The 27,051-nt window shown below is 46.9% G+C and overlaps 1 protein-coding gene across 1 annotated transcript in view; it reads left to right on the forward strand.

The window, feature by feature from the left end:
- Positions 1-27,051, forward strand: part of LHFPL2 (LHFPL tetraspan subfamily member 2) — a 390,647-nt gene that overhangs the window by 128,720 nt on the left and 234,876 nt on the right. The window contains exon 3 of the mRNA XM_078675212.1: positions 3,014-3,092. The gene's annotated coding sequence lies outside the window, so the exon portion shown is untranslated. The remainder of the gene's footprint in view (positions 1-3,013; positions 3,093-27,051) is intronic.

Genomic DNA, 27,051 nt, shown 5'->3' on the forward strand with positions numbered 1-27,051 from the left:
CCGAAACGTCGACTTATCCATCTATTTCCCAAACATTCATTGCTTTGAAGTAACTTCTGTCTTTTCAGTTTTGTTACCTGTCTGATTATTTTGGAATAGATGTATATATCCGTGATGAGTAGGTAGACTGTTACATCCTCTCTCATGGTGTTTTGCAACCTTGATTGTATTTGACTGTACCCTTTTGAATTTTATCTTAAAAAAAATGGTATTTTTCTTGAAAAAATATTCCTGTCTTTTTTTATATATTTTGTTTTCATTCATTGAATATTCATGTTTCCAATAATTTGACATATGCATTGATTGTTCAAGAGTTCAAGACCAATCAGGGTTGAACATCAAAGTAATTACGTGTGCATTGCATCAGAGTAAGATTTTTTTTTTACAAAATCCCTTGTTGGCATTCTGTACTTATCATTGAGTTCACTGCCAAAGCCCAGAAGGGTATACTGAGTTTCCTCACTTCCTTATCCTATAAATAAAGTGCAGCACAAACCCATACCTCTGTGCAAGCGGAGATTTGTTGGTGATCACTGGACCTGCATCAGGACCTGGGCAATGGCGGCTGCCACCAAGTACCTCAGGTGGGTTGGGGGGATAGGAAAATACATAAAAAAAAAAAAGACTTGCATTGCTTTTGGACAGCCGCCTCGCCTCGTCCTCTTCTGTTCCCGCTTTAAGCAGGAAGCACAAACGGGCTCCCCAAGCCAATTACAACGCTGCAATGCAGCGTTGTGATTGGTCGGAGTGTAGTGGTTCGAAGCTCCGACAGGCAGTGGGAGCCTGTGCAAGTTCCTCACCAGGTTGTGCACTGCAGCCTAGTGGGGAGCATACAAAGTGCGCATTACCAAGCAGTCATGCCCACTAAAGTGCCTACCACTCCTCCCCTTGCCGGCTGTGACACAGCCAAGGTCGGTCCGCCCCGTAATCCGGAAAAATAAAATGATGATAACCTAGTGTTATCATTTTAACGGCTGGACTTTTGGGTATCATTTGAACAAAGAGAATACTTCCAAGAGACACTACTTGCCTCCATCATTTCACCAACAATACTTTGAACTTTCATGTTTACTCGTATGTGTGTGCATAGGAACTGATCTTAACCTTAATTGGCTTCCTTCTGAAGCTAGGAGCCGGTTTAAGTAGTGTTAAAGTAGTCCGCATCCCCCACAAAGCTCTCCACAATTGCATTCCAAACTGCTGGCTTTCAAGCGAATCATCTTAGGAGGTCAACCCTCTCTCACATACTCTACTTCTGGAACCTCCTTCATTCAAGAAAGAAAAAACATAGTCTTTCCTGGAAAACACTTCAAAGGTGTGGAATACATTGGCACCTTCAGTCAGAACCCTTACCTCGTTTGAACCCTTCAGAAGACACTTGAAAGCCTTCATGTTCCAATACTACTTTTCCTCTTGACCTCTTGTGCCCATCAGACTATCTTCAATCGACTATTGTAACATAATTCTTACCCTGCCCCCGTCCACGATTAATCATTCCCTTTGACTTTTAAAAACATTCCCTCTTGTTTACCATCTACCCTTTTTATTTTACTTTGTAAAGTGTTCTGACCACTTGTTAGGTCTGGTTCATGCTACATTAAGCTACTAAATAAAGAATTAATCCATCTCAAACAGACCAAACTAAATAACAAAAAAAACGCACCCTTGCTATAGATATAATCTGACTATCCCCAAAAATTCACAATCGAATCCCAGCTGATTCTTTTCCTATACAAATATTCAAAACGTAGATCCAAGATATCCATCATTTGCTCCCAGACGTGTCTCCATTAATTGCATCCCACCCTAGTGCCCACCTGTTCTGGAAATCTGTAATCCCACCCAGATTTAAGTTACCATAGTTGTATACTGAGCGTACCTAGCATGTCTGGTGCAAAACGTGGTTTCCTTTCTTTCTGAAAATCACCTGCTCAACATAGCCTAAAGAGTCATAGCAGAATGTATCCTCTTATTTCCTAAATATGTGACTCAAGCACAGTAAACCCACCCCAATAGCAACTCTCCCCCACCAGCAACCCGCCTCATCAGTCCTATGTCCACCCTGGTGAGGCTAAAAAGCAGTAGAGCAGCAACAGAAGTTTGAGTGCACCAGAATACTCTCTGCAACGATACCGGGGGCAGTATTAAGTTCTATTTTTCCCAGTGTGTATATACTTATGACCTTTTCTAATATTTCTAATATTGTGAATAAGGTGAACTCCTGCAGTCAGTAACCCATCTTGAGGGGGTTAAATAGATCCTGTATATGACAACAAAACGTCGACCTCTGCAATTTACAGAGTTATGTCATGAGACATGGATGTTTCATTGCCTTTGTTACCGTAGTTTTTTGCCATGGCAAGATATGTAGTTTTCACGGTCTAGTAAAGCGTTGCATCTACATCTTGGAGCTGCTCCAAGGCCCCCTCCTACATTTCAAGGGCAACAAAAATCAACGGTTGCTCCCCTGGTCTCTGATCCCCTTGTGATTGGTTTAAACACAAAGGTGAGTGTTCGGCCTGCATACATTGTTCCCTGCGGGTTGTGGCTCTAGCTTCTATGAAGAATGAGGATTGTTGCCAAGAAAGGCTAAAATGTATGGTGAGCCTTGGGGCGGATGTGAAATTGAAGCAGATAAAATGCGATCCCAATGCCGTAGAAGTGGGTGAAGAGCGGGTATAACCCCTCTCATTTTCTTTGACATGTCTCTAGATATTTTACCCTTGTATTCTGCACATCTCCACCCCGAGGAGCCCAAAAGGAGCATAGTGTGGATTGATTTTACTAAGTAACCTTTCCATCTATGTTCTCGTGCATAAACTATGTTTTACTAAACAGGCATTGTATACTCTTTTGATTATAACAGACAGGGGGCTACTGATAGGATCTTTGGTACAAGGTTAATATGTCTGACAGAGGCTCAGGTTGATAGGGATTGCTCTCAAACGTTAAGTATTCTCAGTTACGCATTTTATTATGTCGGTGAATTCTAATGCCTTCTGTTTTTTCACAGATTTCCACCCCTGGCAGCTGCTTATATTTCCCTGGTTGTGAACATTCATTTGGAGCAATGGTGCGAGTACCACCAACAGGTATGTGACAGAAGTTTACTACTGATTACAAGTATGGCAGGGTGCCAACAAAAACTGTTGTCTGTTTTACACACTAAGAAGTTCTCTGGTGAATACTCATAGCCCGCCTCAATCTCTTCATGCAGGATTATTCAGTGTTTCACTAGCCAGTCTGGCACTCATGACCTTTTGACTCATTCATGTTTTTTGCCTCAATAGAGCCACGTTTGCTGCTTGTGAGGCAATCTGGTTCCCCCAATTGCTGGCACCATTGAATTGGTCTCTCATTTAAGATAACGTGCTCATATTTTAGCCATTTTGTGCCAAAATGAGGCTGCCTGATACACATGAAAGGCCAGGAGCAGAGTGGAATTATCAGGTACCGAAGTCTAATGAGCTTCTCTTGGATGCCCCAATGGACCGTTCATTGTCAAACGTTTCTGCTCCAGCCAATTGAAAAGATTGACGGAAAGTGGGCAGAGCTTCAACTCCATAGTTTATTACAGCATGCCTCGCAGAGCAGCGCATGCGCTGCCCAGGCTTGACCTAAAAATGAATGTTTCCATCTGTAAGGCAACTAGTGCTCATGTAAAGTGCTCTTATACCTTTGGGTCAAGTTTGCGCTTTATAAAACTGAGGGGAAAAAACCCACTGTGCTTTGGATGTCTGCTGAATCAAAATAGACTAGACCTACTTATTAGACCAAGATGACCCATTTTTGTTTGAATATTTTTTATTAACTTTTTCCAGTACATGGTCGCAATATATGGTAAGATAAAAAAGCATGTGAAAACAATAAGTCATCCTGGTGATATACAATAGTAATTATCAAAATCATGAATGGTATACCGGGAGTAGGCTTCACTTTGCGATCGTTGATGTAGAAATATAAAAAGACATAGGAGAGAAAAGAACAATGTCACATAATATCACATAACTGCGAATTTGTCCCGATCTCCATAGAGCAGCTGGGTCCCCGACTGGGAAAAGAATGATGTCGCAGAGTCAAGCTATTGAGATCGATCCCCAGGTCATGGGCCCATCAGGTGTGACAGTTGTAAACCCAGAGGAGTATCTAATAGCGTGTTATCATTTGGATCGGCCATGATTACAACGCATAGCTCGTGAATGTGGTAATCAACTCCACAACCCAGTGCATGTGTGACATATTGACCCTCCCCTAAGCACATGGAAATGGCTCGTCATCCAGGGTAGTTCCATGAATAGAGGCGTGAGCTTTGCGAACCAGCCGGAAGATCTAAGGAACACTATCAACTGAGCGTATTCTTAGCAATGCAACTATTGTGTCCGTTTTGAAGTCCGCTGGGACACGCTTAACATAATCAACTAAGGGCGGGGGAAATATATAAAAACAATGAACAATAAAAAGGGGGGGCTAGTGTCAAAATGAGAGGAAGAAAGAGAGGGGAGATACAAACCAAAGGGAAATAAAAGGGGGAATATCAAAAAGTTGTGCAAGCAGATAATCTCTTCATGTGCGTCCTGGGGGATACGTTATTGTTTCCGTGTGTGGGAGCAAAGGCGTGGGGGCGGTGACATGCTGAGTGTCTCAGTTTGAAATCAAGTTGCACGAGTCGCATCCTGTGCGCTGGGGCGTGGTTGGGGCCAGTGGCTCGTGGCGTGCCGGTCATATCATTCACCTAGACGTGTGGTGCAGACCGCAACTTTAGGCTAGAGCCCCATCAATGTTTGCACCATTCTCCCTTCCTCGTGGTGCCTATGTTGTGCCCCTGAAGATATGCTCTCAGGTGACTCCCTGATCAGTACATGCTTGTTGAAAAGCCCGTAAGGTGTCCTCCCAGAGCTGTGCTATTGGAAATGCCGTCAATCCCGCCCATTCCTCTCTGTGTAGGGTAGTGCTTTCCGCTGCCGCCCAGTTATTAAAGGATGCGCTCCAGTGTTTGACCTGTGGTGGGTCCCTTTTTTTCCAGCGTTTGGTGAGGAGTCTCTTGGCTGTTATAAGTCCCAAATCCCAGAACCTAGCCGGGACTCTGTTGTGTTTTGTCCGTTTATACAAGCCCAGTAGACATGCCTCCCATGTATGCGGAAGCACCGCACCAACCCCTGCTGATAATAGTGCAGATACTGCGCGCCAATAAGGCAGAATTCGGGGGCAGGCCCAGAGCATGTGGGGAATGTCCGCCCCTACCAAAGAGCATCGCGGGCATGCAGAGCAGAGTTCCCGACCGAGAAGTATCGGTTAATTTTGTCTGGCGACAGGTATGCCCTGTGTAGTATGTAAAATTGGATAACCTTAAAGCGCGAATTCTGCGGGATATTGGAGGGGCCCTCTAGGATCATTGTCCATTCTTTATAAGTCCAGTCCAGTCTTCTGTCTGTTGCCCATTTTTCCCTCAGTGAATGTAAAGTGTTGTGCGTGTGCGACAGCAGTGCGTGTGGCAAGCAATGGATCACATGTGCGCCGTTTCCCATAACAAGCAAATATTGCACCAGTAGATGCGCCGGCAGCTCCTCGAAGATATCACCCCTCTCATTCGTGAACGCATGTAATAGGGACGCATGTAGCAGAAAGTGCCCTACTGGTAGGTCCGTGTCCGCAGCCAGCCTGTCCAAGGGGAGCAATGTACCGTCTGCATACAAGTCAGCCATCGTTTCAACCCCAGCCTTGGTTACACTATCATTTTCGTCAGGGTTACTCTGCCAGGTACAGTGAGGGGGAGCGTCTTCCAAAAAGTCATCTGCGCTCTCAGGGAGGAGATAGCCCTGACAAGATTACCCTCCAATATGTCCGTGTGGGATCGGTAAACATGGACACCTAAGTACCGAAACGTGGTCGGGTACCAGGCTAGCTGCATTCCATCAATGCTTATCTCGCATTCTTTCATGTCGGGGCAGAAGGAGTACACTCCCGACTTACTCAAATTAACCCTGAGCCCTGAAAGGGCCTCAAAGATACGGAAAGTGTCCGAGAGCGTTTGTGGCAAACTGGTTAAGTCCTTGACATACAACAGCAGATCGTCTGCATATAAGGAGACCGTGTGGATTCCGTCCACTAAGGGGATCCCCCAGGTCGCACCCTGTGCTCTCAATAGCGCCGCAAGCATTAGACCAAGATGACCCATGACATTAGAAAAGAAACTTGTTGCCTTTGATAATGTTGGTCTATATTTTCAGTTGCATTTAAGTGAATCTTTAGCAGCGCTTTGTTTCTCAACAGCTGCACAATGAGTGATTAAGGCAAATGTATTGAGGATACATACAGGCGTCTTAGCTATGAAGCTGTGGTAAGCAGGTGATTTTCTGCCATCCTGTGCATTTTTAAGTCTTAGGTGAGTTACTTTTGGCGGGTACAACTGTATCTATAGATGCACCTAGCCAGGCAAATGTCTAGTTGGTTGTGAGAGACCAGCCTTGAGTGTTAGTTCTTTGTGTGATATTCTTCTAGGCTATAACCGTGACCTACCTTGTGAACAAGGCTCAAGTGTATGAAGTGAGATTTTTCTCTGACTCTTCCAAACAGGGATGCTGTGGCTTGAGTTTCATGAATTGAAGATGTATGGTCAATGTGGCTCTTGGGTCTTTGAATTTTATATTGGGACTTTGAATAGATCGGAAGTAGGTGGCATTACAGTAGTCCTTGTGAGTCATTACCACTGTAAGCACCAAGGCAACCTTATGAGGGACAGCCAGCAGGGGGTGGGTCCCGCGCATTAGTCATAGGTGATGGAAGACCTCTTACGCAACATATACACCAACCCTTTTTTTTTCAATATCTTTGAAAATTAGTGAGAAATAGACATTTTATGACTAACTAGTGTTTTTTAAATAATGCAGTACAACATTCTGTGTTATACAAACACCAGTAGGTTTTGCGACATTGTCATTGCGTTCATTCATCTGATCATAGTGTTCTTACTCTACCCAATGGGTAAATGCAAAACTGCGGGCAGAGTTAGACGGGTCAAGTAGTGTTTTTGAAAAAATGTATTATTGTCTTGTGCAGGGGCATCACAGCATTTTACAAAATATTAAAACATCCAAGTCCCAACTTGATGCAAACTAGCAATCTCGTACAAGAATTATGTTTTACCAGATCCTCAAGAGATCAACTGAAACCAGGCTTTAAGCCTGATGTCTGCCTGATTGCATTTCTAATGAACTGAATTAATAAAATGGCGTTAATGCCCCTCCTGCAGACCAGCTTGTTCCTAGTCTGACTGTGGCTTCTGTTGCTGTGCTCCAAAGTAGCAAAATCTGACCAGTGACTGAGTAATAGTAACTAGGCTGTAGTTTAGAATGATCAACCTTCGTTTTTAGGTCTCGCCTGGCGATACCAGCGCATGCGCTGCTCTCGCCATGCGAGTGCCTTTTGCAATCAGTTCTCCCAAAGGCTTACATGCACACGTCTGCATGGACAAAGCAAACAGCATGCGCGTGTCTGTAGGGACTGTGGACAGTCCGACGCCATTTTGTTGTCATAGCTACGAAAATGCTGCTTTGCGTATACAGCTTGCCTCGGACAGTTCTGCCATCTTGTTGTTCTTGCAACGAAAATGCAGCTTCCTGTATTCAGCTTACATCGAGGCAGCTCCGGTCCTAGAATGCTGCTGCCAACTCCAGTATGCAGTGCACCACTGCTCCTGCTCTCCGCTTGCGGCCTCGAAGCCTGTAGAGGTAAGAAGCATCCAATTCCTCTGCCACTGAGCACACGCTCCTCCCGCACTGGAAAAGCTCCTTCAGTGCATGCACACTCCAATGCTACAATGCACCTGTGTCTGTCGCGCTGTCCTGCACCAAGACTAGGACACCCACGGGTAGCGGTCCTTACAGCAAGCACCAAAACCGGAAAGGCAGTCTATCTATTCTTTGTTTAGAGAGTATTTTATTTTTTTATAAGCGCCCATTACAGCGCCTGTAATACTTGCATGCCAATAACACACCTCCCAAACAGGATCGAGTCAAACATCAACCAGCAGTGATGCCGTAGCTGGTTTCACTTTCTTTGTTCTCTATTTCTGAGATCCGATCTCCCAATCAGTCATGGGGCTCCAGCAGAGCAGCGGAGCCAGGGGACGGAGAAGGCGGTTTATGCTGCAGCCTGCCTCTGAGCATCAGACACTCGTCTTTGCCTGCTCCTCGCAGCTCACCCGGCTGTGGGCTTATGCGTCTTGGACATTTAAGTTTTCTTGTGCTGCAACGATAAGTTAGGAGTGAGGTGCCTCAAAAGAGCAGTGTGTGGGGTGAAAGCTGCAGGTACACTGGGACGCTATATGTGATGGAATGGCAGATGTGATGTAAGTTAGGAATGAGGTGCATTGTAGGAGCAGCGTGTGGGGTCAGAGCTGCAGGTAGACTGGGGTAGCTTTATTTCATCTAGGTGGAATGGAGGGGGTGGTGTAAGTTACGAGTAAGGTGCATTGGAAGAGCAGCATGTGGGTTCAGAGCTGCAGGTACCCTTGGGGAGCTGTATATAATAGAACATCAGGGGTGTACGTTTTGGAAGGAGGTGCATTAGAAGAACACGTTGTGGTCTCGGAACTGGATTCAATGGGGGGCTGCAGTCCAGGATTGAGATACACTGGGACAGCTGCGTGTGGGTCTTTGTGGCATAGCAGGGGTGGCTCGAATCAGGATTCAATCACACTGGCAGAGCTGTGAATTAGCCTCACAAGTACAATAGGAAGGTTCAGGATTGAGGGGCACTGGCAGAGCACACAGTGGGTCTTCAGCACTGGGATAGTATGGTGTTCTTGTTTCATTACTGGAATTGTAGGATTGTTGCTAGTGTGAACTCAGGTGCTCGTTCCAGTACAACAATAATAGGGTAACATCGAGGCGCACCGGCTGAGCTCTACGTGTCTCTCTCCTGCAATGATATTTAGCTACTGGCATTGTAAATAACACACCTTTTATCTATGTGTTGGTTTAAAAAACAGATAAATAAAAGGCATTGCCTTTTACAATGCCATTTACAATGGCAATAGCTTAAAATTTTGCAAATGCGAGACCTATTGCATTGCAAATGCTTGTTTTTTCAGTTAATGTTTACCGGGCCCTGGTCCTTCAGTGGTAGTTTGCACAAGCATCAGGGAGAAGGTTTGAAAGCTATCCATGTAAATTGTGAGGGAGATTAAGGGTAGGAGACGTTCGTGTGGGCACTTGTAAGGTAAAATATGTGCACCTAGGATGAACTGGCATAATGTATTCTAGTATTCAAGTGTAATGTCATATATTGTTGCTTTAGACAAGTGAGCCTCTGTTGGTGTCTGATCGGCCTGTGTGAAGAGGAAGAGAAGCCAGTGACTTGCAAAAAGGGTTACATACATGTAGTTCAGGTGTGCATGTTTTTTAAAGTTGTGGGTCCAAACAGGTTACATTTTTCATTCACGAGTTTCACTCTAAGTGGAAACCATGTAAATAAGCTTGAAGATTTTACCTTATGTGCGCCTATGAATTTGGAAGTATAAATCCATACTTTGTACTGACATGACCTCTGTTTTTTATTTTCTGTGTTCACTTATGCACCTACCCCCTCTATGTATCTTGTGTAGCAGTGCATTAACAGAACTTCAGAAGAGAGAGGAATACGTTATTAAATTCCTCGTCACTCATTGGGAGTGCACAAGGCTGACATTTACTGTGCAGTAAATATGTCTTCTAAGATTCAATGTATGGATGAAAATGTTAAGAAACTGAGTTGTGGTTGGACAACTTGTATACCAGAGCTGATCAAACATGGGGCTAGGTTTCCGCCCAGTCGATTGTCTGTTACAATTACTTGTCTGTTGCCCAGGCTACTGCAATTGGTAGCACTGACCTTAAACATAAACCAGCGCCATGTGGTAGGTTTTAGTTTTCATCACTTCCAAGTATGGATGCATCAGAAAAAAAATAGTTAGTCGGGACTTCTCGGTTCACCCTGCTCCCTAAAGCCTCACCTTTTCCTGCTGCATTAAAAAAGGAAGTGATGTAATAAGAAATGTTGCTTTGTGTTGGCTGGTAAACCAAGGGTTGTGATACTTCTACCACTGGTGGCTTCTTGTTAGAATTCATGAGGGTTACAGCCCAGCGCCGACTTTACTAGGGCACGAGTCAAAGATTGCTCCCTTCTTCACTGCCTTTTTTCAAGGAGTTACAGTGCTCTCTAAATGAGGGAGTTATTCAGATGACCCCAAGCAATACTAAAGCAAGCATTGGTAAAGCCAATCGATCTGGTTAAAATCTGCTGCAGTGAAAAAATACAAAACAGTTTTCTTCTTGTATTCATGAATGTTTGAGATAAGGAATTTAATGTGCTATTTAAAATTGCAGAATAGTCTTACACATTTCAGTGCAAGCACTACATAAGAGGCGTAATGATACTTCAAAGGGCCAATAGCATGAAGTGAGAGGGTAATACTCCTCTGGACGGAGCCAAACCTCACTGTATGTGTTTTAAAAAGAAATTATAACAGTAGTTCTTGTAAATAGCTGGGCTATTAAGCCGGACCCAAAAAAATTGCTTGGGTGGGGGGAGAAATGCGTCACAACTATCAGCAGGCAAACCTGCTGTTGAAAACACCTCAGCCTAGAAATGAAGCCTTCTAACTACTTCAGTTTGCAGACTGACTAAACCAGGTAAACATTTCACTCTGAAATCTACTTGAATTGTAGCCTTGGTGTGCTAGCTTGAATTTACAGACTTAAGTACCTTTAGTTCTTGCCAAGAAAGTAATGGAGAGACGTTTACTTCTTCCATAATATTCTCAACAATCACCCTCGGGACTTAGAAACCACTTTCACGGAATCATGTGGTTGCCATTAGTAGGCAAAGTGAGTTCTATATAATTTATAATGGGGACTGATGCTTTTAAAATTGAATCATCAAAAGTGAATCCTATCTCATAACTGTAATAGTAACAAGCATTGGCATAGCCAATAGGTCTCGCAGCATTAGAGTTAGTGCTTTTAGAATTGTTAATGGGTTTTTTTGTAAATCTTTAGCATGAGGTTGAGGGTGAGTGAGGGTGAGGGGTTGAGGGTGAGTGAGGGTGAGGGTGAGTGAGGGTGAGTGAGGGTGAGGGTGAGTGAGGGTGAGTGAGGGTGAGGGTGAGTGAGGGTGAGTGAGGGTGGGTGAGTGTGAGTGTGAGTGGGGGTGAGTGTGGGTGAGTGTGGGTGAGGGGTTGAGGGTGAGTGAGGGTGAGGGGTTGAGGGTGAGTGAGGGTGAGGGGTTGAGGGTGAATGAGGGTGAGGGAGGGTGAGGGGTTGAGGGTGAGGGGTTGAGGGTGAGTGGGGTGAGTGAGGGTGAGGGGTTGAGGGTGAGTGAGGGTGAAGGTGAGGGTGAGGGTGAGTGAGGGTGAGGGTGAGTGAGGGTGAGTGAGGGTGAGTGAGGGTGAGTGAGAGTGAGGGTGAGTGAGGGTGAGTGAGGGTGAGGGTGAGTGAGGGTGAGGCGTTGAGGGTGAGTGAGGGTGAGGGTGAGTTAGGGTGAGGTGTTGAGTGTGAGTGAGGGTGAGGGGGAGTAGTTGAGGGTGAGTGAGGGTGAGTGAGGGTGAGTGAGGGTGAGTGAGGGGTTGAGGTTGAGGGTGAGGTGTTGAAGGTGAGTGAGGGTGAGGGTGGGTGAGGGTGAGTGAGGTGTTGAGGGTGAGTGAGGGTGAGTGAGGGTGAGTGAGGGTGAGGGGGAGTAGTTGAGGCTGAGTGAGGGTGAGTGAGAGTGAGGGTGAGTGAGGGGTTGAGGGTGAGTGAGTGAGGGTGAGGAGGTGAGGGGTTGAGGGTGAGTGAGGATGAGTGAGAGTGAGGGTGAGTGAGGGGTTGAGGGTGAGGGGTTGAGGCGAGACCTAAAAACCTGACGATCGTAGGGTTTAGCAAGATTTTGGGGGTGAATGTAAAGAGGCTTGATGTGTGCATAAGTGCCTCTCAGGCAATACTTAGCATGAGCCCCTTCCCCTCCAAGAACACACCCCCACAGAGTTATTTTAAGTTTGCACAGCTGCATTTCATGTCCAGATGAATACTGAGAATGATAATTTTTCATCACTGAATAGAACTGATGTAGCTTATGAAAATAACACACAGTTTAAACAAACTGGAGATATACCAATAAAATACATCTATATTATTATAAATAACACCACTATTGTTTCATGGCGATCATGTCCGTAAAGGAAAGTAATTTGTGTTACAGCATAAGCGTTTAAAGAGTTTGCAATTGTTTCAAGACTATTTCTATACCATAACTGTGCAACGTTTCTCTACACGGACATAACCGCTTTACTCGCCATTAGAAAGTGACACAGACTATAAGGCAATGAAATATCACACAGGAGCACACTGAAAACGTGCAAATGTCACACTTAAGACTGAAAACTTGGCAACTTTGGACAATGCGGGGGTGGGGTGCCGTGCAGACTGAATACCTGTACCAGTCAGATCCTTCAAGACTGACTCTTCGGCTGTTAGCATCAATTTGCAAATCCCCGCCTCAATACCTCAAGTGATTGTAACATTGTTTGGACACGGGAAGTCTTTTTGCAATAAAGCTTATTTGATTCTACAGCCACGATTTCTACTGAAGACGGAGGGAAGAGAGGGGAGGGGGGAGGAGAAATGCGACACGGCGGGAAGGGGAGGGGGCGGAGCTGATTGGAATTGAATTGGTTGAAGTGTGAATTTTTTTAAGTGGGTGAGGGAATGTAACACTGGTTTGGCAGGAGAGACCACTGGGACAGAAGCAACATAGCAGGGCTGGGGGGTGTTGTAAAGCAAACGGGTGACTGAGCAGTGAGGGGTGGAATAAAGCAAACTGACGAGCGAAACATGAAGCAGGCAAGGAATACTACTGGCAAGAAAGCAACCTGGAGGAGGTGAGGCACAGGAGTTCCAGCAGCGCATTACTGAGGCAGGTGAGGAACGGGAGCAGGCAAAGCCCAGGTCAAGCAGCGCATCACTGAGGCCGGTGAGGGAGAAGCACATGGGTGAGCAACATGTCGCATGGCAGAGGGGGAAGAGAAGTACATGCGGGAGAGCAACACCGAGCATGGTGGAGGGGGACGAGAAGTACATGCGGGAGAGCAACACAGAGCATGACGGAGGGGGAAGAGCAGTACATGAGGGAGACCACTGCAAAACACTTGCCTGCATACTGGCGCTTAAATAAATGCCTGTTTCGACCCTGGCACGGGACGCTGTCTGGAGAAGGCCGCACCGCCGGTGCATCATCCGCTCGCCATTTTGGAATACTCGAGAAGTCGAACAATGTTATGACAATGTTTATAACTTTTACAGTCAGGCCTGGCCGCACATCTGCACAGCATCAGACCCTGGTCAGGCCCACTGAGAGGAAACCATTCTTTAGCTGGCAGCGGTTCGCTCCAGCCAGATGTTATCACTTTGCCGGTATCTTTTCACTGAACAACAAAAAAAAAAAAACACGTTTTTTCACATGTCTAAAGAGGAAATGGGAGTCTCTTGTTTGGGAGGCATTTTGCAATAAATTCATTCGGCTCTCTGGCTGATTTGCTGTGACAGGACTGAATGCAGTTCCGAGACAAAACCAAGCTTCCCTTTGATGTCGCGGCGCTCGGGCCCTGCCAGTGCAAAGGAAGCAGCCTTATATAGAGGCACAGCGCGAGCTGCAGTGTGCGCGTGAATCACCGGGGCTTCAATGCCTGGGTACATCTCAATAGGCTGTGAAATTGGACAGTCACCTGGCATGTGCTTATTTACACACTGCCCTCCGCTGCTCTTTCTCAAGTGCCTGTGCACGGCGCGACGGGCGTCTCTCATCCTTTCTGAAGCAGCAGTAACTAACGTCTCTGACACCTACTCATTCCGGCAGGCTGTCACGTGAAATGTCAGATCGCCGTCATTACTCGCATTGTTGCTGCAGGAAGCTTGAAGCATGAGTCACCATGGGTACACATGCAAACAAACCCGGAAAATATGTACAAGCGGAATTCAGTTGCGTTGTGGTAAATCCACCGATAATTAGGAAGAAAGCGAGTTTATAAAATGTGTGGCAAGTGCGGGGGGTTTTATTGCACCACAGCTGTGAGATAAAAATATATTTCTACAGGCGAGGGAGTTATTTCGCGAATGTTTGTGAAATATGTATTCCGACCGATGGAGGCCTAGTCAACCGAATTGTGGTATACTTTCTGGGAAATATGGCGAAGGCTAGTCTCAGCCGGACTAGCTTCTCACCAAATTATAAGATTGCTCTAAAAAGAACGCCTTCACCGCCAATCTCTGTAGAATGTTTGTATATGATTGCCTTTATCGTATCAGTGATCTCTGACAAGCAAAGTTATGTTTTGTCATACTTTAGAGCTAGCATGCTACTAAAATCCACATGGCTCACTAGAAATCGACATGAAATAACAGGACGGACGGAGGAGAGGGGAGGGGGGAGGAGAAATGCGACACGGCAGGGGAGGAGAGTAGGAGGAGGAGGGGGGAGGAGAGTAGGGGAGGCACGGCCTAGCGGCAGGCAGGCAGGGGAGGAGGGGGGAGGAGAGTAGGGGAGGCACGGCCTAGCGGCCGTGCAATCAAGTAGTGAGGGGGCGGAGCTGGGGGAGGCTGTCTCAGAGAGTAGGCAAGGCGACACGGCGGGAGGGGGCGGAGCGGGTAAACAAAGACGGACATGCACGCGCCCGTGACTTTTAAGGTCAATGCGCATGCGCATAAGCTTAATGCGCATGCGCATTGACCTTAAAAGTCACGGGCACTGCAAGGAATCGCCACGATTCCTTGCAGTGTGGATAAAGAGTGGATGAGCCCCTATAGTCTCGCTTGCTCGATGTGCATGCGCATCGACAGGCGAGACCTAAAAAGGACTATTAAAGTGGATTGATTTTCACATATTTAAAGTACTAAACCGACCACAAAGCATACACAGGTTGGCGCGTTTGCTCTTCTTCTATGTGTATCCGAGACCTAGTGTTTTTGAAAAGTGATGTAGTCTTTTGACATACTAAGAATGTGATTTTACATGTCGATGTGAAATTTGTAACTAAAGGGTGCAAACTAGTTTATTATGTGTTTAGCCTTACCAGCACAACCTACAAATAAAAATTCTGATAAAACTGAAATAGCCTGAAGTTAGTCAGATTGTGTATTCCCCTCTTGTGTGTGCAGTTCGTCAGAACGAGGAGCAAACGCGTCGACACTATTATGCATATTACATGGCTGGCGTTTGTCTTTGACATAAGTGCAGGATTCAGGATTCTAAATTGGCCCAAGTGTTTTTCAAGAGTCTGCCTAACATAGTTTCCAGTTAAGCTAATCCATTTGTGTAATTCACAAGAACTCTAAAGCTTTACTTAAGGGTCTCCATGTGTTTTGTATTTAAGAATAGAAACCTGGCTCTTGCTTTAAGGACAGAGAGCTGGAACCAGCTCAGGCTATTGGTGTATATGGCAGCTTGAGCTGTAGGAAGGGAGGGGTAGACAGCCCATGTTCCTGGGAAGATCCCCCAGACCATCCACTATCTTGGGCTCATTCCTCCTTCACTTTAGGGGCAACCCGTAATACCCCTTACATTTTGAGATGGAGCCAAAAGAGGAAAGGCAAATCTAGGACATGCTTATGGGGAGCCGCCAAGATTCCATAAGCATGGTCTAACGCGGTTAGTGGCCTGATGTGTCCCTGTTAGGGCTCAACTCCTTTCGCGCAGGACCCCTAATTTTGGGATCATGCAAATTATCCCAAAATTGCTGCGATAAAGGAGGGCAGCATTAGACTTTTGGATGCGGTCACTGAAGTCTGTGGTGATGCACAGGCATTACTCTTTTGTATTATGTTTGTTTCCCGTGGGAGAAGCTCTGCTCCTACCTCTTTCCTTGAGACTTTATTTCCTGCCAAGGGAGAGATACTTTCTTCCTGAGCCCACTGCCCACAGCTGCTTTAACGGGACAGTTAGAGCAGTAGCTACACACACCAGCCTCCTGCTTAACTTCCATTCAGAAAAGGCAGAGAGAAAGCACCAATGTAATTATTTATTAGCAGCTATATACAGCGCAAACAAGACCTTATGGGTGGCAGAGCGACTTTCCTAGCAACGCTTTCGTTCAAAAAGATCATCTGTCATATTAAAAAACAAGATTAAGTGTAATGGAAGTTGGTTATTATTTTTTTTAAATATGTCAGTTGTTTCCACGCTGTTCGGACACGGAGTTGACCTGTGCAGTGAGTTCCATATTTGGTGCACTGGGCTTTCTTCATATAACCGCAAACAGTTAGGATTGAATCCACAACCTTGTAAACAGGGCTGTTTGGTAGCTGCCTAAGGGCATCAGTTGGTCTGGAGACCCATGGATCAGTTCCATCTTGGGTCGAAATGTTGGGAAACCCAAGGGGGTTGTCCCATCAGCATCACTAAGAACAGTGATCTTCTCAGATTGGAGCGGGCCTTAATATGGACACCTGCTGTTAACAAGATGTATATATGTAAATTAGGTCATTTGTACTGAGCACTTCTTTCCCACTGTCTGCACTGATTGTCCTATTTCAATTTCATGATGCTGTGAGATTATATCACGTTGACATAATACTTTGAGCCCATTTATTGATAACATTACCATACCCATTGTGACTCTGATAGCGTTTGTGTGGTAGATCTGTGGTTCCATTTTTACGCATTGGACCATTGTATTTTTGTTTTACAAGTTAACCCGGTTTCCACTCTGGCTAAATGGGTCCGTCCCTGTCACGACGCCGACCCACATCGCCGGACACACGCTTGATGCCCTCTTCTCCTAAAGCCCACACATCTTTCAGCCATGTCTCTGAACCCACCTGGACCAACCACCACTGCATTCACTTCACCTTCCGGAAACCAGTCGCACATCACCGCACCCTACAGATCCCGCCGGCGCTGCTGGGGCAAAATCACCGAAGTAGAACTACAGACAAACCTCGCACTCAACCCACAGACCAACCCCTCCAACCCAGACGATGGCGCGCGCACCCTCAGACGATGGATGGATGACTATGCCAACACCTTAGCCCCGCTGAAAAAACAAACCCTCAGACACCAGCAAGAGAGCCAACTGGTTCACCCCGGAACTCATAGCGTCTAAGCGCACCTGCCAGAAGTTGAAGAACATATGACACAGCGAGAAGTCGCTTGGCAGACGCGCAGCCCGCAAAGACTCCATCCGCAACAGCAACCACCACCACCACCACCACCACCTCATCAGGACCGCCAAGAGGACCTCCTTCAAAGACCGCCTCAACAACGCACACAACAGCAAGGAGCTCTTCACGTCGTGAAGGAACTCTCCAACCCCAGCTCCAGCGCCGACATCCCGCCGTCGCAAGCCCTGTGCGACTCCCTCGCCACCTTCTTCCACCGCAAGATCGCCAACATCCCATAACAGCTTCAACCCCCGGACGACCCTACAGGCCCCAACACTCAGGAACCACCACACCCCACTGACTACGACCCCCTGACAACCTGGGCCAACGTGAGAATCGAAGACACAATCAAGACCATGGGCACAATCCACTCCGGCTCACCATCTGACCCTTTTCCACACCATATCTTCAACAAAGCCGGCAGCTCCATCGCAACCCACCTACGTAACATCATCCAGCTCTCCTTCGAGACCGCGACCTTCCCTGAGAGCTGGAAACACGCCGAGATCAACACCCTACTGAAAAAACCCAAGGCGGACCCGAGCATCACTAAGAACAGTGATCTTCTCAGATTGGAGCGGGGCCTTAATATGGACACCTGCTGTTAACAAGATGTATATATGTAAATTAGGTCATTTGTACTGAGCACTTCTTTCCCACTGTCTGCACTGATTGTCCTATTTCAATTTCTTGATGCTGTGAGATTATATCACGTTGACATAATACTTTGAGCCCATTTATTGATAACATTACCATACCCATTGTGACTCTGATAGCGTTTGTGTGGTAGATCTGTGGTTCCATTTTTACGCATTGGACCATTGTATTTTTGTTTTACAAGTTAACCCGGTTTCCACTCTGGCTAAATGGGTCCGTCCCTGTCACGACGCCGACCCACATCGCCGGACACACGCTTGATGCCCTCTTCTCCTAAAGCCCACACATCTTTCAGCCATGTCTCTGAACCCACCTGGACCAACCACCACTGCATTCACTTCACCTTCCGGAAACCAGTCGCACATCACCGCACCCTACAGATCCCGCCGGCGCTGCTGGGGCAAAATCACCGAAGTAGAACTACAGACAAACCTCGCACTCAACCCACAGACCAACCCCTCCAACCCAGACGATGGCGCGCGCACCCTCAGACGATGGATGGATGACTATGCCAACAACTTAGCCCCGCTGAAAAAACAAACCCTCAGACACCAGCAAGAGAGCCAACTGGTTCACCCCGGAACTCATAGCGTCTAAGCGCACCTGCCAGAAGTTGAAGAACATATGACACAGCGAGAAGTCGCTTGGCAGACGCGCAGCCCACAAAGACTCCATCCGCAACAGCAACCACCACCACCACCACCACCACCTCATCAGGACCGCCAAGAGGACCTCCTTCAAAGACCGCCTCAACAACGCACACAACAGCAAGGAGCTCTTCACGTCGTGAAGGAACTCTCCAACCCCAGCTCCAGCGCCGACATCCCGCCGTCGCAAGCCCTGTGCGACTCCCTCGCCACCTTCTTCCACCGCAAGATCGCCAACATCCCATAACAGCTTCAACCCCCGGACGACCCTACAGGCCCCAACACTCAGGAACCACCACACCCCACTGACTACGACCCCCTGACAACCTGGGCCAACGTGAGAATCGAAGACACAATCAAGACCATGGGCACAATCCACTCCGGCTCACCATCTGACCCTTTTCCACACCATATCTTCAACAAAGCCGGCAGCTCCATCGCAACCCACCTACGTAACATCATCCAGCTCTCCTTCGAGACCGCGACCTTCCCTGAGAGCTGGAAACACGCCGAGATCAACACCCTACTGAAAAAACCCAAGGCGGACCCGAGCATCACTAAGAACAGTGATCTTCTCAGATTGGAGCGGGGCCTTAATATGGACACCTGCTGTTAACAAGATGTATATATGTAAATTAGGTCATTTGTACTGAGCACTTCTTTCCCACTGTCTGCACTGATTGTCCTATTTCAATTTCATGATGCTGTGAGATTATATCACGTTGACATAATACTTTGAGCCCATTTATTGATAACATTACCATACCCATTGTGACTCTGATAGCGTTTGTGTGGTAGATCTGTGGTTCCATTTTTACGCATTGGACCATTGTATTTTTGTTTTACAAGTTAACCCGGTTTCCACTCTGGCTAAATGGGTCCGTCCCTGTATTATTGCGTCGCAGCTCCCTATATTTGATCTTCTGTTTCGTATGATTCCTTGTTCATGGTTTCTGGTCCTTTCTGTTACTGTGCTTTTTACAAATAGTCATAGCTACTGCTTACTTGCTTCGTTCTTCGTGTTTTTTCAGGGAAGCATTTCAGGACTTTGCTTGCCTACTTCAGCCCAGCACGTCCAACCTGAAGATCCAGCTTCTGCTAACCTAATCTAAAATTTATACACAAGTTTATAAACGAAAAGAATTGCCCCAGTTACATTGAGAGCACCCAGAAGGTTGTCTATGCCTTTGTGCCTTTTTCTGTTCTTTGGGGATGTTGCTTTCTGGGTTAGGTAGATTATTCTGTAGGTTGCTTGCGGTCAGGATACTCTAGCTTCAAAAGAGGACTCCATTTCCACAGGAAGGTAATTGATTGACCGCTGTGTCCAATCCTTCACAGCCTGAGAAAACCTGAGAATGTTGAGCATCTTTGTTTTCACACAGGAAAAATGGAATGGCTTTCTGGTGTATTTTCTTCACTTAGAATTAGTTTGCTCTCTTTGAAATTCCACTACATCAAAGTATTTCCAAATACTCTAGCTTCATGGAATTGTCAAGAGCACAATACCATGAAGTCACCCCGACAAAAGTGACCTACGAAATGGTTGAGTTTCAGTAAAAAGAGCTAATATAGCTGAGTAGGCATAAGTACGCGTCTGTTCTGGAACTTTTATTTTGGGGGATTTGGCTAAGGGATTTAAAGAATTTTAGAGGGTTACATTTGGAAATAAAACATTTGGTTTTCCTTTCATAAGTCTCTAGCTTTCTAAACTAAACTGGTTGGACGGCAAGATTACAGTGCTTTTATTGAATGTTTCGGTAAAATCGTGTTTTTACCTCCCCCGGGAAAGTTCTCAGCTGACAACCACAGATATGTAGTCGTTCCCTTTCCTTTCTTAATCGGGAACACAGCAACCCTTGCCCTTTGGAGAGTTGATTCATGTCTGGATATCACTGTGGAATTGTTTGAGTAAATTTCCAAAAAGTTTTTACGCCAGATTTCACAATGGCGTATTGGGTGTTGCACCTCTAGCGAATTTTAGTCATGTGATATGAAGCTGCCGTAAGTGCAGGCCTAATAGACAGGGGTGGTGGTGAAGTTACATCCATGCGACTACATGGGTCTTCCTAGTCACAGAAACAACACCTATTGGGACTGAAGTTCATAACTCTATTAGAGACATGGTGGAGAGGGCGGCAGGTGAAGAAAGGATGATGAAAGCGGCAAGATGAAAAACTCACCGAAGACGTAGGCGAGTGGCCATCGATACTGCAGGCACTTCCCGATGCCCTGGTTACTCGACCGCAGGAGCATTGGTGTGGAGGCAAGGAGTAACACTGCAGAACAGGAAAGTAGAGTGGAGTGTGGGCAACACCGAAGGGGAAGCGGTACAGAGAGAAACCCAAACAGAAGGAACATGCGAGGTCCACATAGTTCCATGTGACCTGTAGAGTGTCCCATGGGGACGGATAAGACAAAGTTATGAAAGAACGCAAGCAAGAGATAAGTTATGAGATATTACTATGTTATTCTTGATGAACAGTGTATTCTTGGGCAATGTCTGCTTTCTGGGATGTACCTTAAACTCTGCTGTGGTGGTGATACCCAAGTGTAATGGTTTGAAGAGTCTGTGCACTTTGATATGTTCAATGCAGTGTATATAATATAATCAATAAAAAGAATTTACAAAAATCCACAAAACATTTGACTTTATGGGAGTCCACAGGTGTTTGTATGTCTGCTCATCTACATAGCAACACCTCCCCTTTCTTCCCCTTCCCTCATAATGCAGATTTACCCACAAGAAAAAGCCCACCAAGCATATTAACTTTTTTGCATGAGAAATTGGGAATTCCCTCTTTTCAGAATATGTCAATCAGTATTTAGAATCTGAAATTCAACTTGTTGTGCCCCAAAGTCTTAATTGGGTGCACTAAACGGATTAGTGGAAGAGGACAATTTTTTTCTCAGAAAATTCCTTGAGTTAGTATAGATCTTTGCAGAATATATATTTTTTGTTACTGCTGCACCTTAACCGAAGGGTTATTTCCTCTGAGAAGATACAAAGCTACTGAGACAAATATCTAGATTAGTAAAGCAGACAGTGATGCATAACGTAATGGAAAGAATCCCTACCCTTGGGATTTCAGTGCCTCTGACAAATGGATTGGCCCGTTCAGTCTTGGCATGCACACATTGGACCAACAGCTGTGCAACATGCACGCTTATGCAGACAACATCAGAAAAAGAGCAGAGAAGTGGGAAAGAAAAATATATTCTATTTTTGTTTATTACAAAAAACAAAAGCTCCTGCCCTTTTCAATTAGATCTTCCCCTGAGGACCCGAAGAAACACTTCCTCAACCATGGCCTTTGATGCTCCGGGGATTTACAGAGCCTTGAAAGACTTCATCCGAAGGACTCCAGGCGCTCCCAGGGGGCAGACTTTGGCTGCACTCTTTCTTGGCTTCCAGCCCCTTTAGTAGTCCAGACTTGAACTCTATCTGTCTTGATTTCGGTTGATCTACTTCCTTGGTTATATTTCCTGATGGATTTTAGATTACTTCTCATTGTGGACTTTGTTGCAATATTTCAAAACAATAAATCCGCACAGTCGTTTGAGGGATGAGAAAGCTGTTCAGGGCGGTGAATGTATAGCTGCCAATTGGTCCCATGTCATGCGGGGCCCGTTCAGTCATCCATAATATCTTATCAAAGAGTTCTCTATTGCTAGGATTTCAAGCCCATACTTACACTGTGCATTGTCACTACAAGTTCAAAGTGGTGCTGGCTGACAATCCAGAACTGCGGGTGTCACATATCAAACCAAGCCACTTTGCAGCTCCCTGGCACCGTTGGAGAAGTGCAACACACCTAAGCACTTCTTCTTTTCAAGGGTCACATATATTCAGTCTACTTTTGCCTTTTTGCCTCAGTGACTCACAGTGGATTGGAGACCCTTGGGGAGTAGCCCAGCCCTAACTAGAAAAGGTGATTTTCGTCTAAATTATTGGCAAATTCGGAGGTCGCGTATCTCTTTAGGTTGCTTTTAGTTCAGCCCTTCCAGCCTTGTAGCTGAAACATTTGAGTCCATCACCTCAGTTGCCTTCAAACTGGTCTCGAAAGATCTTAAGAATTCAACAGTGTTATTTAAATATTCACTTATTTCCGGCCTTCCCAGGCCATCTTGACAAAGTGGCGCTAAGGCAGTTGCTGAGATTTTTTTAAGGCCAGACATAGGATGGAAAGCCTACCTGGTGACTGTGATGAATAAGGTATTCTTTCACTCTGCCTTTGATAGCAAATGTGCTTCATGGCTCACCATTCCCTCTGCCTCGTTAATGTCTAAACCACTCATGCACTGGAGGTTGTTTTTAGTATCCAAATCTATCTACCTCCACCAACTACATCCTCCTCTGAGACCTGAACTTCCATCTGGAGAACAACAACGACAGCAACTCCTCCACCCTGATAGACAACCTCGCCAACCTCGGACTGGAACATCTCGTCACGACGCCGACCCACATCGCCGGACACACGCTTGATGCCCTCTTCTCCTAAAGCCCACACATCTTTCAGCCATGTCTCTGAACCCACCTGGACCAACCACCACTGCATTCACTTCACCTTCCGGAAACCAGTCGCACATCACCGCACCCTACAGATCCCGCCGGCGCTGCTGGGGCAAAATCACAGAAGTAGAACTACAGACAAACCTCGCACTCAACCCACAGACCAACCCCTCCAACCCAGACGATGGCGCGCGCACCCTCAGACGATGGATGGATGACTATGCCAACACCTTAGCCCCGCTGAAAAAACAAACCCTCAGACATCAGCAAAAGAGCCAACTGGTTCACCCCGGAACTCATAGCGTCTAAGCGCACCTGCCAGAAGTTGGAGAACATATGACACAGCGAGAAGTCGCTTGGCAGACGCGCAGCCCACAAAGACTCCATCCGCAACAGCAACCACCACCACCACCACCTCATCAGGACCGCCAAGAGGACCTCCTTCAAAGACCGCCTCAACAACGCACACAACAGCAAGGAGCTCTTCACGTCGTGAAGGAACTCTCCAACCCCAGCTCCAGCGCCGACATCCCGCCGTCGCAAGCCCTGTGCGACTCCCTCGCCACCTTCTTCCACCGCAAGATCGCCAACATCCCATAACAGCTTCAACCCCCGGACGACCCTACAGGCCCCAACACTCAGGAACCACCACACCCCACTGACTACGACCCCCTGACAACCTGGGCCAACGTGAGAATGGAAGACACAATCAAGACCATGGGCACAATCCACTCCGGCTCACCATCTGACCCTTTTCCACACCATATCTTCAACAAAGCCGGCAGCTCCATCGCAACCCACCTACGTAACATCATCCAGCTCTCCTTCGAGACCGCGACCTTCCCTGAGAGCTGGAAACACGCCGAGATCAACACCCTACTGAAAAAACCCAAGGCGGACCCGAGCGAACTGAAAAACTTCCGTCCCATCTCCTTGCTTCCGTTTCCAGCTAAGGTCATCGAGAAGATAGTCAACATCCAGCTCACCAGCTACCTCGAAGGCAACCGCATCTGGACCACTCCCAGTCAGGTTTCCGCAGCAACCACAGCACCGAGACCGCCCTCCTCGCCACCACAGACGACATCAGGATCCTGTTGGACAACGGCGAGACGGCGGCCCTCATCCTTGTGGACCTCTCCGCTGCCTTCGACACCGTCTGCCACAGCACACTACGCACACGACTCCACAATGCAGGGATCCGAGACAAGGCCCTGGACTGGACCTCCTTCCTGTCTGCCAGAACCCAGAGTCCGCCTCTTCCCGTTCCGATCCGAAGCCTCCGAGATCCTCTGCGGCGTCCCGCAGGTATCCTCCCTCAGCCTGACGCTGTTCAACATCTACATGGTGCCTCTCGCATGCATCGCCTGACAGCACAATCTCAACATAATCTCCTATGCCGACGACACGCAACTGATCCTCTCCCTCACCAAGGACCCCCTCACTGCCAAATCCAACCTCCACCAGGGAATGAAGGCCGTCGCCGAGTGGATGGAGCATAGCCGCCTCAAACTGAACACAGACAAGACGGAGATCCTCATCCTTGGGCCCAACCCCTCAGCATGGGACGACTCCTGGTGGCAAGCATCACTGGGGACACCCCCCGCACCCACCACCCACGCATGCAATCTGGGAGTCATCCTCGACCCGAAACTCACCATGACCACACAAGTCAACGCTGTCTCCTCCACTTGTTTCAACACCCTCCGTATGCTCTGCAAGATCTACTGATAGATCCCGACAGACACAAAGAAAACAGTCACCCAGACCCTAGTCAGCAGCAGACTCGACTACGGAAACGCCCTCGATGCCGGAGCCCCGACCAAGCTAATCAACAGACTGCAAAGAATCCAGAATCCCTCTGCACGCCTGATACTCGACGTCCCGCACCGTGACCACAGCACCCCCCACCTGAGGAACCTGCACTGGCTCCCTGTTGACAAAAGAATCTCCTTCAAGCTCCTGATCCACGCACACAAGGCCGGCCCAGCCTATCTCAACAGCCGACTCTCCTTCTACGTACCCAACAGGCAACTCCGCTCTGCAGACCTCTCCCTGGCTACCGTCCCACGCATCCGTAAAACCACAGCCGGAGGCAAATCCTTCTCCCACCACGCCCGCCAAGACCTGGAACACCCCCATCCCCCCCATCCTACGACAAACCAAAGACCTTCAAACCTTCAGGAGACAACTCAAGACCTGGCTGTTCGACCAGTAGCAACAGCACCCCCTACCTCCCCTCCCTTCAGCGCCTTGAAACCCTTGTGGGTATGTGGTGCGCTTTACAAATTATTTGATTAATTGACAATTGAGTGGAGCACAAGACAAATGGGGGACCTGACGACCAATCTCCAGATGATGGCATGCTGGATGAGCACTAATGGCCTGAAGTTACATGCGACCTAAACACCGATTTTTTTGATACCGGGGTTTTCGTCAGACCCTGTATAGAATAACGCAGCCCCCACAGTTCTGATTTGACATCCCATGCCTTTGTTGGGAAGGTCGGTCATCCCCCCTGGTCCTACAGGGCTCTGATCTCCGCATTCGCTCAGACTGATGCTATAGTTAGCGGGACATTTTCAGCTGAAAATGTTTCTCCTGCTTCTCTGCTCATGCGTTTCAGGAAGTAGTTGTTGGAACCAGGTTACTACAAGGTGAGTTTTTGCTAACCTCATTCACCCGGGGTTGTCTGATTATTAAATGAAACTCATGCAGGTATTTCAGAATGTGCTTTCCTAATTTTTGTTTAGGAAGAAGAGCAGCCTCCAATTCCTGCTGCTTAGATCTACCTTGGTTCCTGGGGCAAAAGTGTATTGAGTTTAAAGTTTATTACTTGACCTCTAAATGTCTGCATAACCTCCCAGCCAGTTCTGATCAGGACGGACACAACTGCTTTTGCCACGCCCTGATACTCTGCGTTGGACTCTCTTGAACTGGTTCAGTTCTTTCTTCAAGGGTCAGAGGCGGATGGTGTCCCTTCCCTCCCTTTCACTCTCCTGAGCATGTCTGTGGGTTTCTTTCAAGGGTCCGCCGTCTCCCATCCTATTTTATCCCTTTCTGCGACCACCGAGGGAGCTAATTTGGTCCATTGGTATCAAGATCCGCTGCCATGTGGACAGTACTCCTCTTCGACTGAAGTTTAATAAATCAATTCACAATTCTATTGACTGTTTTATAGATTATAGACTGTTCCACCATCACCTGCAGCAGGATGGGCTCTACACTGGCTCCCAGTGCAGCAGGAACTTCTCTTAAAGTCACTGTCTGAGATCTTTCATGTGCAAGGCCCATAAGAGCATAGTGTTCCATCCATCCTCATGATGCATCATTCACCTGTAATATACCACGGACTCTACTATCTGCCCCCTAGTTGTGGGGCAGTTCTTTCTGTCTCTTGGCTCCCAAAGTCTGAAATGGTCTGCCACTTCACCTCCATTCAGTCCCTGGCCATTTGTTGTTCAGCTGACAGTTCATCTGAATGTGAGCACAGGAAGGATAAGAGCCATCTAATCCGGAATTGAGGGCTCATTTGATCTACTTCCAACTTGTTTCCAAAACATAAAGACCTGTGTGGATTGTAATGGGCTTAAAATAAACATGCATACACAGAGCTGCTCATGCTTGGTAATAATTCATCGACATGGATGCTACCCCGGGCCAGATGTTTGGGTTCTCGACCACATTTTTAACGCAGCTAAAGAGCCTGGGAATACATTTTGACGGCGGATTCAAGAGGGAGTCAAAAATATCGGTGATGCTTTCCTCATGCTGTTTGTCATAAAAGCTTCCCGGGATTACTCCCAGAAAGCACCAGAAGATTGGTGGTTTCTGCCATCATTGGAGCTTGGCTTGAATATTGTAATGCCCTGTATTTAGCTATTCCTAAAAATCAAATGAAACACTTACAACTGGTTTAAAATCAAGCTGTACATTACATTCTAGGAGTTCCCAGTTGTTTTTTGAAGCCCCACCTTTCCTATTAGTTACATTGGCTTCCAGTTCACAACAGAGTTTCTTCTGAATTGTTCATAAATGCTTATTTGGCCATGCTCGAAACTCTCTTAAAGTCCGT

Source organism: Lissotriton helveticus, chromosome 2_1 (assembly GCF_964261635.1).
Source record: "Lissotriton helveticus chromosome 2_1, aLisHel1.1, whole genome shotgun sequence".
In the NCBI taxonomy this organism is placed as follows: Eukaryota; Metazoa; Chordata; class Amphibia; order Caudata; family Salamandridae; genus Lissotriton; species Lissotriton helveticus.